The 14,996-nt window shown below is 36.6% G+C and overlaps 1 long non-coding RNA gene across 1 annotated transcript; it reads left to right on the forward strand.

Moving 5' to 3' along the window:
- Positions 1–1,987: 1,987 nt before the first annotated feature.
- On the forward strand, positions 1,988–10,762 carry LOC116420034. Its single transcript, XR_004230358.1, has 2 exons — positions 1,988–2,074; positions 10,509–10,762. It is a non-coding gene; the product is annotated as an uncharacterized LOC116420034 (long non-coding RNA).
- The last annotated feature ends 4,234 nt before the right edge of the window (positions 10,763–14,996 follow it).

Here is a 14,996-nt window from a genome sequence, read left to right on the forward strand (position 1 = left end):
CGAAATCCCGACGTCGGCGAGGTTTCCCAAAGCCGAGCTCTGCGTCAGGCGTGGCTGGCGGGGCTTTTGAAAGATACTTCTCTGCCTAGCGCGCAGGCTCCGGGCCGGGAGAGCGATTTCCAAATGAATGAAGCCCTAAGTACGGAGGCGCTCGCTTCTAGGAGCGGAGAGGCACAGAAAAAACTCGCGAGGCTTCAGGAGGGGCGTTCCCGAGAGGCCCAAGTGGCCAATGAACGTCGCTGAGGGTCTCGGGGCAGCCCTACCCCCGCCCCCTTTAATCATTTACGCGCACCTGCGGATTGTAAGAAGGACCAACTCCATCCTGTTCTCCATGAGTTCGCTGTCGTGGGGGACCGTTATTCATTCTCGAAGGGGACTGGCTGCCGCTGCACCAGTGAGAGGGACCAGCCTCCTCCGCCCGTCAGGGAAAAGGAGATGGCCAGTGCTGTGCTCGGGTCCGGCCAGCTCCACAAAACATGCTTTGGTGCGTGGGAAGCCAGGATTTCCTAGGGAGCCGCGGAGGGCAGAGCCGCATCCCTCCTGGGTCCCCGCGCCTGTCCCACATGAATCTTTCCAAAGCCTGGGTCCGACCGTGCTACTCCTCCAGTGACTCCCGCCTTCTCCGGGACCCAGTGGGGACTCCTCCCCCCTTTCTAACTCGGGCCCTTGTACCTTAACTTCCTAATGGGGTCTCCGAACCGAGAACGTGAAAGTCGCGGAACGGTCTCCGAGCAGCAAATGTTCGATTTGTTCCCCTGTTTTATACGTCTATGTGCCCGAGCCCGTAAAAACTTCTCAAGGGAAAAGGGCTCCTGGGTGGGAGAAGTGTAAGAAGCCTCGTCTTTCACCTCACCCCTTACCTCTTCCTGCGGTCATCTTGGACTCTGCTATTCATCCCACCAGAGCTCCGCTCCCCGTGGCTCATTTTCACTGGCCGCCTCTTCTCTTCTTCGGGCTTCAAATTCCAGCTCAAATCTTTTCTTCTATGAGACGTCTTTCCTGATACCAAATTCCAGCTCAAATCTTTTCTTTTATGAGACTCTTTCCTGATCCCAGATTCCAGCTCAAATCTTTTCTTCTATGAGAAGTCCTTCCTGATCCCAGATTCCACTTCATATCTTTTCTTCTATGAGAAGTCCTTCCTGATACCAAATTCCAGCTCAAATCTTTTCTTCTATGAGAAGTCTTTCCTGATCCCAAATTCCAGTTCAACTGGAAAAGGTAAAAAACTCCCAAGAAGTGCAGGGAAACAGAATTTGTGAATTGGGGAAAGAAAATAACTCACTAAAAAAAAAAAAAAAAATTAGTGAAATGGAAAAAAATTCCATAGAGCAAAATGACTCATTTAAAAACTCAATCGGACATATACAAAAAGAAGTTTAAAAAGCTAATGAAGGAAATAACACGCTAAAAATCAGAACTGAACAAATAGAAATGACTGACTCATTGAGACAGGAAGAATCAGTCAAGCAAAACCAAAAAAATGAAAGATTGGAAAAAAATGTCAAATATTTACTTGAAAAAACAACGGACCTGGAAAATAGATCAAGGAGAGAAAACCTAAGGATCATCGGACTACCCAAAAAATATGATGAAAAAAAGAGCCTAGATACTATTTTACAGGAAATTATTAAAGAGAACTGCCCAGAAGTAATAGAACCGGAAGGTAAAATAGGCGTGGAAAGAATCCATCAAACACCTTCTGAAAAAGACCCTAAAATAAAGACTCCGAGGAATATTGTGGCCAAACTTCAGAATTTTCAGATTAAAGAAAAAATTCTACAAGCATCCAGGAAAAAACAGTTCAAATACCAAGGTGCCACAATAAGGGTCACACAAGATCTGGCTGCCTCAACATTAAAGGATCGAAGGGCCTGGAATTTGATATTCTGAAAGGCAAAAGAACTTGGAATGCAGCCAAGAATAAACTACCCAGCTAAGCTGAGCATTTTTTTCCATGGAAGAAGATGGACATTTAATGAAACAGAGCAATTCCATCTGTTTCTAAAGAAAAAACCAGACTTAAACAAAAAATTTGATCTCCAACAACAGGACTCAAGACAAGTAGAAAAAGGTAAAAGGAACTCTTGAGAACTGTATTTCTGTTGTGGATATACATAAAAATCACATGTATAATTTGATTTTACTGATATAGCATAAAAAAGGGAAGTAGAAATGGAAAGGGGATAGTGTCAGAAAAAGGGGAAAGGGGAGATAAAAAGAGGGAAACTTCATGCATCGATGAGGCAAAGGAAACCTATCATATCTGAGGGAACTTAGAGAGGGGGAGGAACATTGTGCGAATCTTACTCTCATCAGAGTTGGCTCAAAAAGGAAATAATTGACACATTTGTTTTACAGAGAATCTTCTCTCACCTCATTAAAAAGTGGGAGAGGAAAAGTGAAAAGGAAAAAGAGTAATAAGGGAAGGGTACAAGAAAGGGGAAGGGATTCAAAGGGAGGAGGGAGGGATACTAAAGAGGGAGAGCTGGGTGACGCAAGTGGGACCAATAAGTTTAATACTAAGGAAGTGGGGAAGGAGGGCAAGAAAAAGAAAAGCATAATCTGGGGATATTAGGATGGCAGGAAATGCAGAATTAGTAATCTTAACCGTAAATGTGAATGGGATGAACTCCCCCAAATTCCAGTTCAAATCTTTTCTTCTATGAGAAGTCTTTCCTGATCCCAGTATCTCTGATTTATCTTGTATTTTTTTTCAAGTCTTTTTTTGAATGATTGTTTGCATATCGTCCCCCACAATAGACAAAATGAAGCTGGTGACTTTTCACAGTCCTTCCTCACTTATGCATTTCACTGCAAGTTAGCATCACCTCCCTAAAGTCATGGTCCTCTTTGAGAATGAAGGATAAACGACAAACAATCCTCCATAGATGTAGACCACCTTGAGAACAGGGCCTGGGGTTTTGTGGATGGAGTTTGTCTTTCTTACAGTCTGCAGTCTCGCATAGTAGAAGCTTAATATATAAAAGCTTGTTGACTGATCATTATTGCTCTTAATTAAAGGACATGAGAAATGTTTAACCAACAATCTTTAAACTGTAATTCACTTTGAAAGATATTGCCTACAAATTTTATTCGATCATTTAAGTAAATTTGAATATGCCTCTTTCAGACTTGGAATAGTTTTTGAAAGATATAAATCCTTTCTGATCTAGTGAACTACATTTACACATATAAAGGTCAGGAAGGTAACTGAAAAGTAAGTTGTAACTATGGCCAACTTCTGGTCCACTCCTTAAATAAGCCTGGGGGAGAAGTTTGTGTGTGTATGTGTGTGTATATATATATGTAGGTATATGTACACATTACACACACACACAGTAAAGAGTGCTTACTTTTTTCTACAAGAGCTGGCCAAAAGAGCAAAATCTCAGCTGACCAATCAGTAGTGTAGAATCCATCAGAGATACTAAAGTCAATGGGAACAGCAAGGGATCAATGAAGCAACAGTGTGATATAGCAGCTGAGAAAGAAAATACAAAAGTCTGACCATCCTCCCTACTCAAGAAACTCCAGAAACTATTACCTCTAAATCAAATATTCCTTTGTTTGGTGTTTAAAAACCCTTTGTGACCTAGTCCCTTTATAGCTTTCTTGCACTTGACTTTGTTTCCATGCACTCCATTATCAAGCTATAAATAGTGCGTATTTTGCTATTCATCACACAACACACTGTGCAATTGCATTTGTACCTGCTATCTCCATGCCTGGAATGCTCTTCTAACTTCTTGGCTTCTCTAACCTCAGTTCAAACCCCTTCTTTACAAAACATTTTCCCAGGGACCACCTACCTTAGTGAGCCTGCTCCTGGAACTTCCTACAACTTTAGAATTGTTTTAAATTTGCTTATTGCATAGAAATGGCCTTTTAAATGGCTGTTGAAATTAAATTTAGTGTGCATACAAAAGGCACTTACCAGCCAAATCACTATTTCTCTTCCCTGGTGGCAATCAAGGTACCTGTATCAAAAGACAGACAAAAACAGGGAGCAAAAGCTCCAGAAGGGCCATGTGTTCACAAGCCACATGGCTGTCACCTGAGGAAGACCTGACCCCATCTTTACTAGGAGGGCCATAGTTGTTCAGTCAATAAGTATTTATTTAGTTCTTCTATGAGCTAGGCACTCCACTAAGCACTGTAGAATACAAGTACAAAGAATGAAGCAGTCATTAATCAGATGGAACCCACAATTTAATGGGAAGGCAGCAAAATAACATGCAGCACAGGTATAAAGTCAATAAATATATATACAGAATCGTTTGGGAGGGAGGATATTAGCATTTGGGGGTACATGAAAAGGCTTCAAGCAGAAAATAGTACTTGATCTTCATCCTTCAGAAAAGGATTCTCTGAGCTAAAATTAAGTAGGAAATGTCTCCCAGAGTTTGGAAACAGGGTTGTATGTGTTGTTTGTCCTTTGTTCTCAAAGACGATCATGACACGCAAGTAAATTGAATTGAAATGAGGGCTGTGCTTAGTCACCAGCCACACTTTCTCCTCCAAAGCCATCTGGCTTCTGGATCCAGTGGCCAGATACACATCAGGACAAATGGAGATGGTCCAAAATACATGTGAATAACGGAATAGTCTTTTGCATTGAATACAAAACATAGGAAAGAAAGTGATGTCCAATGGGGCTGGAAAATATAAATTGGGATGAAGTTATGTAGAAATTTAAAAGCTCCCAGAGGAGTATATATTTTATTCTAGAGGCAATAGAAAGTTCCTTAAGTTAGTTGAGTAGGAAAGGAACATGGTAAGAACTGAGCCTAGGACAGAATCTTGGTGAATCTCTACTGAATAAGGATGATGAGCCAGGAAAGGATACTGAAAAAGAGCAATCTGGCAGGCGAGAAAGAATACTATCAGGGAAATCTAGGAGGGAAAAAGTATCCAGGAGGAAAGGGTAGTCAACAGTGTCAAATGCAGTACATATGTTAAGAAGGTTTAGAATTGAGAAAAGATTTAAGAGATCATTACTAACTATGGACAAAATAGTTTCAATGGAATTGTGAGAGTAAAAGATATTGCAAAGCATTGCTGTGTAGAAAAGAGAAAACTTGAAGGAAGCAAATTTTTCAAGGAGTAGATAAAAATGGAGGAGAGATATAAGATGGTAGCTTGATAGGATAGTATCATCTTTGTTATGATAGGCTCTAAGAATTTTTAAGGATAGGAGAGTCAGTAGCATATAAGAAAATAATAAAGAAGATATCCGTTGATAGAAGGAATTTGAAAATTTTAAGGAGAAGAGAGAAGGGGAATGCTTGAAGATGCAGTCTGTTGAAGGAATGAAATGGAATCAAGTACATATGTAGAGGGTGTTAGCTTTGGCCATCTCTTTATCAGAAACTGGAGAAGAGAATAGAGCAAGAGATGTCAAGAGATTGTGAAATGAAGGAGAAGAGAGGCTCATGTTGAATGGTCATAATTTTCTCATAAGGTCCTCAGCTGAGAGAGGTAGAAATGGGGGTACTGGAAGACATGAGAAAGGAAGAAAATGTTTGGAATACCTTCTGAGGGAGAGTGTTATGAAGATTCAATATAATGGAGTAAAAAAAAAAAAAAAATGTTTTGCCCTAATGTGGATCCATTTGAGGTTGACTAATATAAATCTGCAGTGCACCCAGATAGCAGAATTGTGAAATTTCCTGTAACTTCAGTGGCTAGTGAATAGGAGAAAAGGAGGCATTTGCTGGGAGTTCACCTAGGTTAAGGTTTCACAAGAGAACAGTAGCACTAGAACAAGGGTTAGGGGATTTAAGAGCAGGAAACATATAATTGAAATGGCTAACCACTGGGTTGGAGTTGAAGAAAGGAAAGTGAAGTCTAAGCAGTATAATGGCTGGAGAAAGTACTGAGGATTGGAGGGGTGGAGGTGGGGAGAGAAGTTAAAGGTCTCAATAAAGGCAAAAAGCAAGAATGAAATATGAACAAGTGGAATGATGAGAGAATATGGGCAGATAGGTCAATATCCAAATTTCTCAATAAGGAAGCAGTTAGGTAAAATAAAATGATAAAATAATTAAATAAAATAAGGAGTGTATAAGTAAAGAGAAAGTCTAGAAGTAGGGAGCAAGAGTATTCTGCTTTCTCCTTCAAAACCAGTCACCCTCTGAGATCCAGAGTAAGGGAAATGGCCCCAGAGAAGCCACTTTATTTGAAAATATGACCCAAAAAAGTAATTTTCATTGCTATTTCTATAATTGTTTGAGTTAATCTACCATGAATCTCTGAAGTCAATATTCTACTAAACCAATCATTTTAAATATTTAATTAATTTTTTAATTTTTTTTTTATTTTTGGTGAGACATTTCTGTGTCTTGCCTAGGGTCATACAGGTAGGAGTGTTGAATATCTTAGGCTGGATTTGAACTCAGGTCCTCCTGACTCCAGGACCAATGGTCTTAAACCAATAATTTATATCTGGGTTCCTAAAGTTTCTTGTTTGTCTCAGGTTTCCATTTAATCAAAGACTAAAAATCTAATAGTTAATGACAAAAATAATAGCGTTTAATGGCATTAATGAGAAATGGCAAATATCAGCCAGAGGTATTGTTAATACAGATTATAGGAAGATATGTATTTTATCAAGGACCCTGTATTCCATGATAGAAATGATTAAAACTTTCTAACGGTGGTGGTTGCTAGATGGTATTGGGATGAATTATTCAATGAAGTGATGAAATTTTTTTCCCTGGGGATCTTTTGGATGGGTTAGAAAGCAATTTGTCTAGTATGTCATAGGCTCACCTTGGCCTAAGGATAATTAAGATGACTTCTTAATGTCATCCCTTCCAACCACGTTATTGTATTTGGAGGGTTTTCCCCCCCAGTGTTTGTATTATAAGCACAATAGTCAGGAAATGATAGTTCCTAATATGAAGTGTCAGTGCCTTAGGCAAGCACTACTAAAGCTATTAGTTAGATACATTTCACAGAATATATGTCCTCCCATTGAATGACATGCTAAATTAATGCATCCTGAGGGAAAAGAAAAAAAAAAGCCTTATTCCTCATCTGCAGAATTAAAGAAAAACTTTATTGTTTCTCTGAATGTAACCAAAAAAATGCCTGTAAGTAAGCCAGAAAATGAGAATGCTCTTGATAAAGATTAACAGTGAGATATTACCTTAAAAAGGAAACATAGAAGACCCAGCTGGGATCAGGAAAATTAAATAGGATCTATTAGCTTATGAACTAAAAACAAGAGCAATAGTTTATATATTTCATTTCTTGTCAGGAACTCTGTATATATCTATGTCTTAATTATCTTCCCTTTTGAGAGTCAAAGGGAATATCATAACTTGGGTATTCTAGGTTCTCATAGATCTAAAGGTGTTCCTCTGCCAAAGACAAGTGGATTTTGAATTAAGGAGGTCCTACTCTATTATTAACAGAAAGCTATTTCCTCAATATAGACAGATGCCTTGTGTTAGGTAATACCCCCCCTCCTCTTTCATATGTATGTGTATATAAATCTATATCTATATATAGATATCTATATAAACTAAATAGGAGTGAGTAATTATAGCCTCCATAATTCTGTGTCAGTTTAATAATACTGTCAAAGTTAATTACCAAGGAAAACTCAACATGACATTTTATAACTATCACATCCCCACAGTGGATGTTCCAAAACTTCTCTTAAGCTCCCAACTCCATCCCATGTTCACAAAGTGGCCTCTTCTTTACTGAGAAAATTGAAGCAATCCAATATGAAATTCTTCAGTAGATAAGAGTATTAGACTCAGAAGCAGACCTGTGTCTGAATGTTTCCTCAGTTTTATTGCAGGTTTCAATTGCTTTCTCTGTAAAATGAGAGTGATTGTCTCTAAGACCCCACCCAGCTTTAAATCTCTAATTTCATGAACTCCTTCCCCTTCTCTGACTCTTCTTAAACTCTCATTATCTTCCCAATCTCTCTTTCTTCCTTCAGGTCTCAATGAGAAAGGTGACCTTCCTTACTTCCAGAGTTCTTCCTTTTGGCCCCTTTTATCTAATTTTCTCTCATCTTCTCTATAACACGAATTATTCTCCCTGTCATATCTTCAATGTTTCTCTACCAGTTCCTTTGATCTGCCCAATCTTAAAAATTAAAATAAATACAATTTTTCCTTGTCTCAGCCAACCCCGCCCCCTCCTTCCCAAGCTAACATTCTTTCTTTCTCCTACCAGTTCCACTTCCAATCAGTCTTCCAATCAGATTTCTGCCTTCATTACCCTACTGAATAGGTTTCTACAGGATTTTGAATGTCTACTAATCATTAAATTCAATGGCTATGTTTTATTTTTCATAGTTATATTCATAATCCTCATTTTTCTATATGAAATGTCATACTATACAGCTTCTCTGTTTTGATGCCATCTCCTCCTTTGCTTCCATGACATTGGGCTCCCATTATTACTTTTCCAGTTTAACTTTTTTTAGTGGGGCAGATTATTACTATAGCATTATTAGAGAGAAAAGGGATGTTAGAGGCCATCTAGTTTAATCTCCCTCATTTTATAGATGACAAAACTGACACAATTAGCTAGTGGGAGGGATTTAAACCAGGGCTTGGAGGTGAATAAAGGCCCAAGACTGCAAATCCAGCATCACTTCCATTGTGAAGCATTTCTCCTCCTATCTTTCCGAACACCCTCTTTGATTCTTTTGGACCCTATCCTTTTTGTACCTATTAAGCATCAGTAATTGTCAAGGCTCTCTGCTTTTGGCTTTCTTCTTTCTCTCTACAATCTTTTCCTTGTGTAGCTTCAATTCTCACTTCTGATGACTTCTAAATCTATACCATCATTTCCAACTACCTTGCATCATTCTAGTTCCAACCATCTGAGATAAATAGATATGGATATAGATATAAATATAGATATTATTCTTTCCTTCCCCAAATTATTTTGGGTTTTTGGTAGACATATATTCTCTGGTCTTACCCTCTAACTCACATCCCAACAAGACAGATTTCCTTGGAGTTTAGGAATAACCCTGAGGATTAGGGGGGAATCTTCTAATACTATGCTTATAAGTCCTCATCTACTATCATTCTCCCCATATTTTTGCTTTTTAATATCTTCCCAATATCATCTAACCAGTGATTATTGTTTACCAATTAACCAATTCATACCAATTCATAAAAGTATGGCAAGGGAAAAAGTGCAGATATTTCTTGAGCCAGAAACATACTTTCCTCTACATATCCACATAATCACTCAATCCCTGGGAGGATGGCCTTAAACTTAAAATGTTTGCTAAAGGGAAGGAGGGAAATTGTGTGTGTATGTGCATGTGTGTGTGTGTGTGTGTGTGTGTGTGTGTGTGTTTCAAACTACATAACACAAGTAATCACTGTCGACTCTTAGTTTTCCAGGATAATATCTGTAGAAATATTCTTTGTTCCAGCCCATCTCTTTCAATATCAGGCTGTCTGACCTTGCGAACATTTGTTTCTTCTTTACGAAATGAATTGGAAAGCTATACAACAGATCCTTGCAGATTCTTCAAGTATTATTCTAATTTATTGTGGAAAAAGAGAGCACTGAGAGAACCTGTTGTATATTCTGCCAGATTTTGTTTTAGGAATTGCAAAACGACTTTACATAATTTCTTTAAATGCATTTTAATCCTGGGAACAATTTATCTCCAGAATTGTTCATTTAGGTCTTCTGTCTTCATACTAACCAAGACTTGTGGTTATCTAGGCTAAGGGACTTAGCCTTTTATGGAAAGAAGAACAATAGGTTCTTTAGAAAAATCCAGTCATCATTGACTTCTCAGATTCCTTATGCTCTCTTCCTTCCCTTCCTCCTCACCCCCCTCCCTCCCTTCTTCATCCATTTCTTCTGCCTTCCTTCCCTCCCTCTCTTCCTTCTTTCCTTACCTCCTCCCTCCCTTTCCTTTCCTCCCCTTCATTCCTTCTTCCCTTCCTCTCCTATTTCTTTTCTCCCTTCCCCTCTCCCTCCATGTCTTTCTTTCTTCCTCCCTCCCTCCTTTCTTCCATCCCTTCTTTTCTCTCTCTCCCTCTTTTCCTCCTTATCTTCTTTCTTCCCTTCCTTCTTCTCCCCTTTTCTTCCCTCCCTTCCTCCTTCCCTTCTTTCCTTGCTCTCTTCCTTCCTTAGCTGCCCTGAATTTATTTATACACATTTGTATATGAATATAAAATTATATACACCCCCCCATGTCATGCCCCCATTCAGATATATTGAATACTCACTGTTGTGAGTATTACTCACAACAGTGAGTATTCAATATACTTTTGTATATTTTCAGAATGTCTTTCACAAGCATTCTAGTGAGATACTTAATAGCATAGTCTAAATACGATGTCTCTGCATATAAACTGATCGAAACTGGTGAACTTATAGATATTTCTATATCCTTCCCTGATAATATGAATTCACTTAAATTTCAGGTTTTAAATCATAGTAGAGCTAAGCCATTTTGAGAAGCAACTTTGTCCCATAACTTTATACTTCTTTGAATTCTCCAGTGCTACAGAATAAATGAAGTTCAAAATACTGTGATTCCTGGAGCCAAAAAGAAGCTACTGAACACCTGAGATGAAGAACACCTGAGAAAGCAGAAAGAACTGAGCCATTTGGTCGAGATTGGGAGTTTGGCATCGAGTTCCCAGGAACTTCTGGGGAAGAAAGGAAGCATTTATTTTAGCCTGCATCAATACAATTTAATTTGGAAGCTTGTCCTTTACAGCATTTCAATAAAGCCAACTAGATTTTAAACTAAGAAAGGAATAGTGCACCTTGTTTTTAGTTCACATATTTCAAATGTTCAGTTATTTTAGTGGTTAAAAAATAAAGGAAAAGCAATTTTCACATTACTTAAATGCAGAAACATTTGTCCTGGTAATTTTAAGATTTTCATTTGCTTTGGGAGTTCTCACACTTGTGAAGAGCATTGAAAACATCTGGAATTTAGATCTACTGAACATTAATTATTCTTTGTAAACCAAGAAACTAGGAGCTTGTCTTAGTTTACTTAAATAAAAAAAACCTGATGATTTAAAAAATTTAATTCCATTTTTAAAAATCCTCTTAATGACAGTAGGGATACTGAATATTCTTAACTGCAAAGTTCTACTTATCATCTCCTCTATACAAAATGCACAGTGACATTATCAGGAGAGATCACAAGACACTGTAGACTTCCTTGCCACAAACATATAGGTGATAGCCAGCTTCATGTGTTCTTTGTGACAAATCCAGGAAACAGCTTCCCTTCAGCCTTAAAAACTACCCTATGTAGAATCTTGGATGGAGTCCAACCAGTGAAAGCTCAGCTCAGATAAAGTGATGCTAACTGAAAGGAGGAAAATTGGAGACCTAACAAGAAATCCAATATTGCCCTTGATTAAGGGCCAAACATTGTCAGAATGGTAATTTTATAGTACACTGTTATTCTCAGAATTTTGGGGAAGAATTGGTATTTTAAAAAAAGAAAAAAAAAAAGCTTTCTTCCTCTCTTTACTAGTCAGAAAACCAAGAGTCAGACTCCAAAGGTAACTCTATAAAGTATCATCTAGAATTTATTCGACATGCTGGGAATAAATGTCCTTGCTTTCATGAATATATAAAAAAAATTTTTTAAAGGAGAAATCCCTGAAATGTTACTTTCAGCTCTTATAAGCACTCAGCGTGTCCAGAAAGCACCGTGGGACAATAAAACTTATTGTTTCCAATAGTGTTTCAGAAATCCCCTTATTAATTAGAACTTCTTAAAGATACAGACTCCACAGTCATAATGGAAGAATAGTTCCTTTTCAATTGATTGTACCTTAACTCTTCCTATTTCTCAAACTGCTAGAATATCATGCCCCAGGTGAGGGAAGAGTTAGGTGATTCCAAAATGAAGCATCTGGGAAGTGGGAAAGTACAAGCCCTTAAGTAAATTGATTAGAAAAATGACAAGATCACCTTGCTACATACATAGGAAAATAAAGCTTTTAACCTTTTCCTTTTTTTCCCATTTATTTTCCTACAATACATTTCTTATACTTTGGTTTCTTAAAAAAAAAAAAAAAAAAAAAAAAAAGTTGACGTTTAAATAGTACCTTAAAGTTAGTTTTTCAAGCTAAGCTTCAGGTTTTTATACTTTCCTTTCTTACCCTTATCGAAAGGCTTCTTTTTTTTTTTTTTTTTTTTTTTTTTGGAGAGGGGGAGAGAGAGAGATATCTTTTTTTTTAAACTTTAAGCTTAAATACAAAAAAGAGAAAAAAAAAAAAATAGCCATGTACACAGAAGACTATGAGAGAGGATTCAGTATAAAATAAGTTTCCATTTCAGGAAAACCTACATAATAAATACTACACATTGTTTTGAAAGCTGCCTACTTTTTCTTTGCTTCCTTGTTATTTTCCTTTGTTCTCTACTGTGCACTTTATTTTTTTCCATTTCCCCCCCTCCCACCTGAAAGAAAACTAAAATTAAGCATGAAAATGTAGATTATAGGTATATACACATATGAAAATGTAGATTATATAGGTATATACACATATACTATACATGGATATCTATAAACATACACATCTATACATGTATACACATACACATATCTGTAAAACTATATATTATGCTTATTTCCACCTTTCATCTGTTTCTCTGAAAGTCGATAGTATCTTTCTTCATATGTCCAAGTCTTTCTATGTTTTTCTAAATAAGACAACTTATCATTTCCTACACCACACCAATATTCCTCCTTTCTGGATTCAAATACATCTTCCTTTATAGGGTCTTTGAGGTCAATTTGAGTATTTATAATAGAATGACTTGGTTGCTTAAAACTGTTTTTTAAAACAATACTGCTGTTACTGTATACAATGTTTTCTTGGTTCTGCTCATTTTGCTCTTCATTATTGCATAAAGCTTTCTCCATACTTTTCTAAAACCACTGAGTTCATCATTTCTTATAGCAGAGTAATATTCCATCATGAACCTATACCACAATGTGTTTAGTTTTTCCCCATTTGACAGGTATCCCTACAACTTCCAGTTTTTTTGCCACCACAAAGAGAACTGCTAAAAATATTTTAGAACATGTAGATTCTTTTCCATTTTCCTTAATCATCTTGGGAAACAGACCTAATAGTGCTACTGCTCGGTCAAAAGATATGTGTAGGCAGTTTAATAACTCTTTGGACATGATTCCAAATATCTTTCCAAAATAGTTGAGATTATACCTTAAAGTTTACAAAGTTCTTAAAGTAACTATGTATCAGGCACTATACTAGACATTATGCACACAAATACAAAAACAAAACGGCATCTCCATTGTTAGAACGTAAGTTCTAAATAGAGAAGCCTTTAATAAATGTTTATTACTGACTGATATGTTCTGTATGAAGAGGAAGAATAGAAAGAACTTGTACACAAATAGGAAATATAAAATATAAAATCAAAATGATTGATGAAAATGGACAAATCATTAATACTTAAGGACGTGATTCTTGAACTGAGTCTTGAAAAGACCTGGGGATTTCCAGGGAGGTCAGTGTGTGTTCTAGGCATGAGAGGCAGATGCCTCAAAACACTGAAGTGGGAAATAGATCCTTATATATACAGAACTGCAAATAAACTAGCTTGACTGGAATATAGGGTGCATGATTGGAAGCAATATGAACTTGTTAAAGAATATAATTTCATTTTAAATCTTCTTTCCTGAAAACAATTGAAGTTACAAGTTTCTAGATAATTCCTCATGATTTTTTTTTTGCAAGCACACTGCATCCCTCCCTAGAAATTTGAAAAATTACATTTTTCTATTTAAAAAAAGTAATTTTGAAGCTTTAAATTTGATTCTTTGTTTTTTCTTCTTTTGCCAAGGTTCTTACTTTGTGGATGGATATTGCCATCAAGTGGTATAATATTGAATTACATATTTTGTCAATAATTTCTATAGCAGCAATTATGTTTGAGAAAAAAAATCAATCACAATGAATTTATGAAACACTGATCATGTGCTAAGCATAGGGGATGCAAATATAATGAATGAAATACTCCGCTCTTTAAGAGCTTGTTTTAATAGTGGAGACAAATATATGTAAATATATATAGTATATTGTACATCTATACACACATATATATCCACAAACATATACAGCATAAAATTAATATATGTAATTATACACAAAGTAGTTAAATATTAGATAATTTGATAGGAAGGCACTAGCAATTGGGGGAGGTTGAGACAACGTCTTCATAGAGAAAATGAAGCTTGATTTGTATCTTAGGGTAAGAGAATGATTCTGTGTGTGTGTCTGTCTGTCTGTCTGTCTCTGTCTCCTCTCTGTCTCTGTCTCTGTTTCTCCTCTCTCTCTTCTCTGTTTTTCCCTCTCATTTTACACATTATATATATATATGTATATACACACACATATTTATACACAAAAAACAAAAAACAAAAATAAAACATATTTTACACACACACATCTCTGTATATGCTCTATCAGATGATCCCAAACTATTAATATATTAATAGTCTCATAAAATTGACATGCTTTAGGCTCATTTTCAATTTGGATAATCTAACCATAACCTGGGTCCTGCTTTTCAGACCCTCTGCAATCCCTGTCTTACTATAATCTCTAAAGCCTTCCTGGGTCAGATGCTGGCATACTTTTTTAACATTTCAGAATTTTACTAAGAATGACTCTAAAGCTTTAATTGACAAATTTTCATAATACCTTTCCAGAGAGGAATTTAGGATGAATCGAACACAAAAAATAAACTAATTTACTCTAGATATTTTAGACAAGTTTTTATGAATCTGAAAGATAAAAACATACAAAAAAGCTGATTTATTCAAATCAATACATATTTATTAAGTAACTATTACGTGCATAGCACACAGATACAAAATTTAGACTGCCCTCGTGGAGCTTATAATCTAGTAAGAGAATAAGACACAAATAACTATCACATACAATATTATACATTAAATACTTTAGAGAGTTTTACAACAAAGT

The sequence above is a fragment of the Sarcophilus harrisii genome, chromosome 6, assembly GCF_902635505.1.
Source record: "Sarcophilus harrisii chromosome 6, mSarHar1.11, whole genome shotgun sequence".
NCBI lineage: Eukaryota > Metazoa > Chordata > Mammalia > Dasyuromorphia > Dasyuridae > Sarcophilus > Sarcophilus harrisii.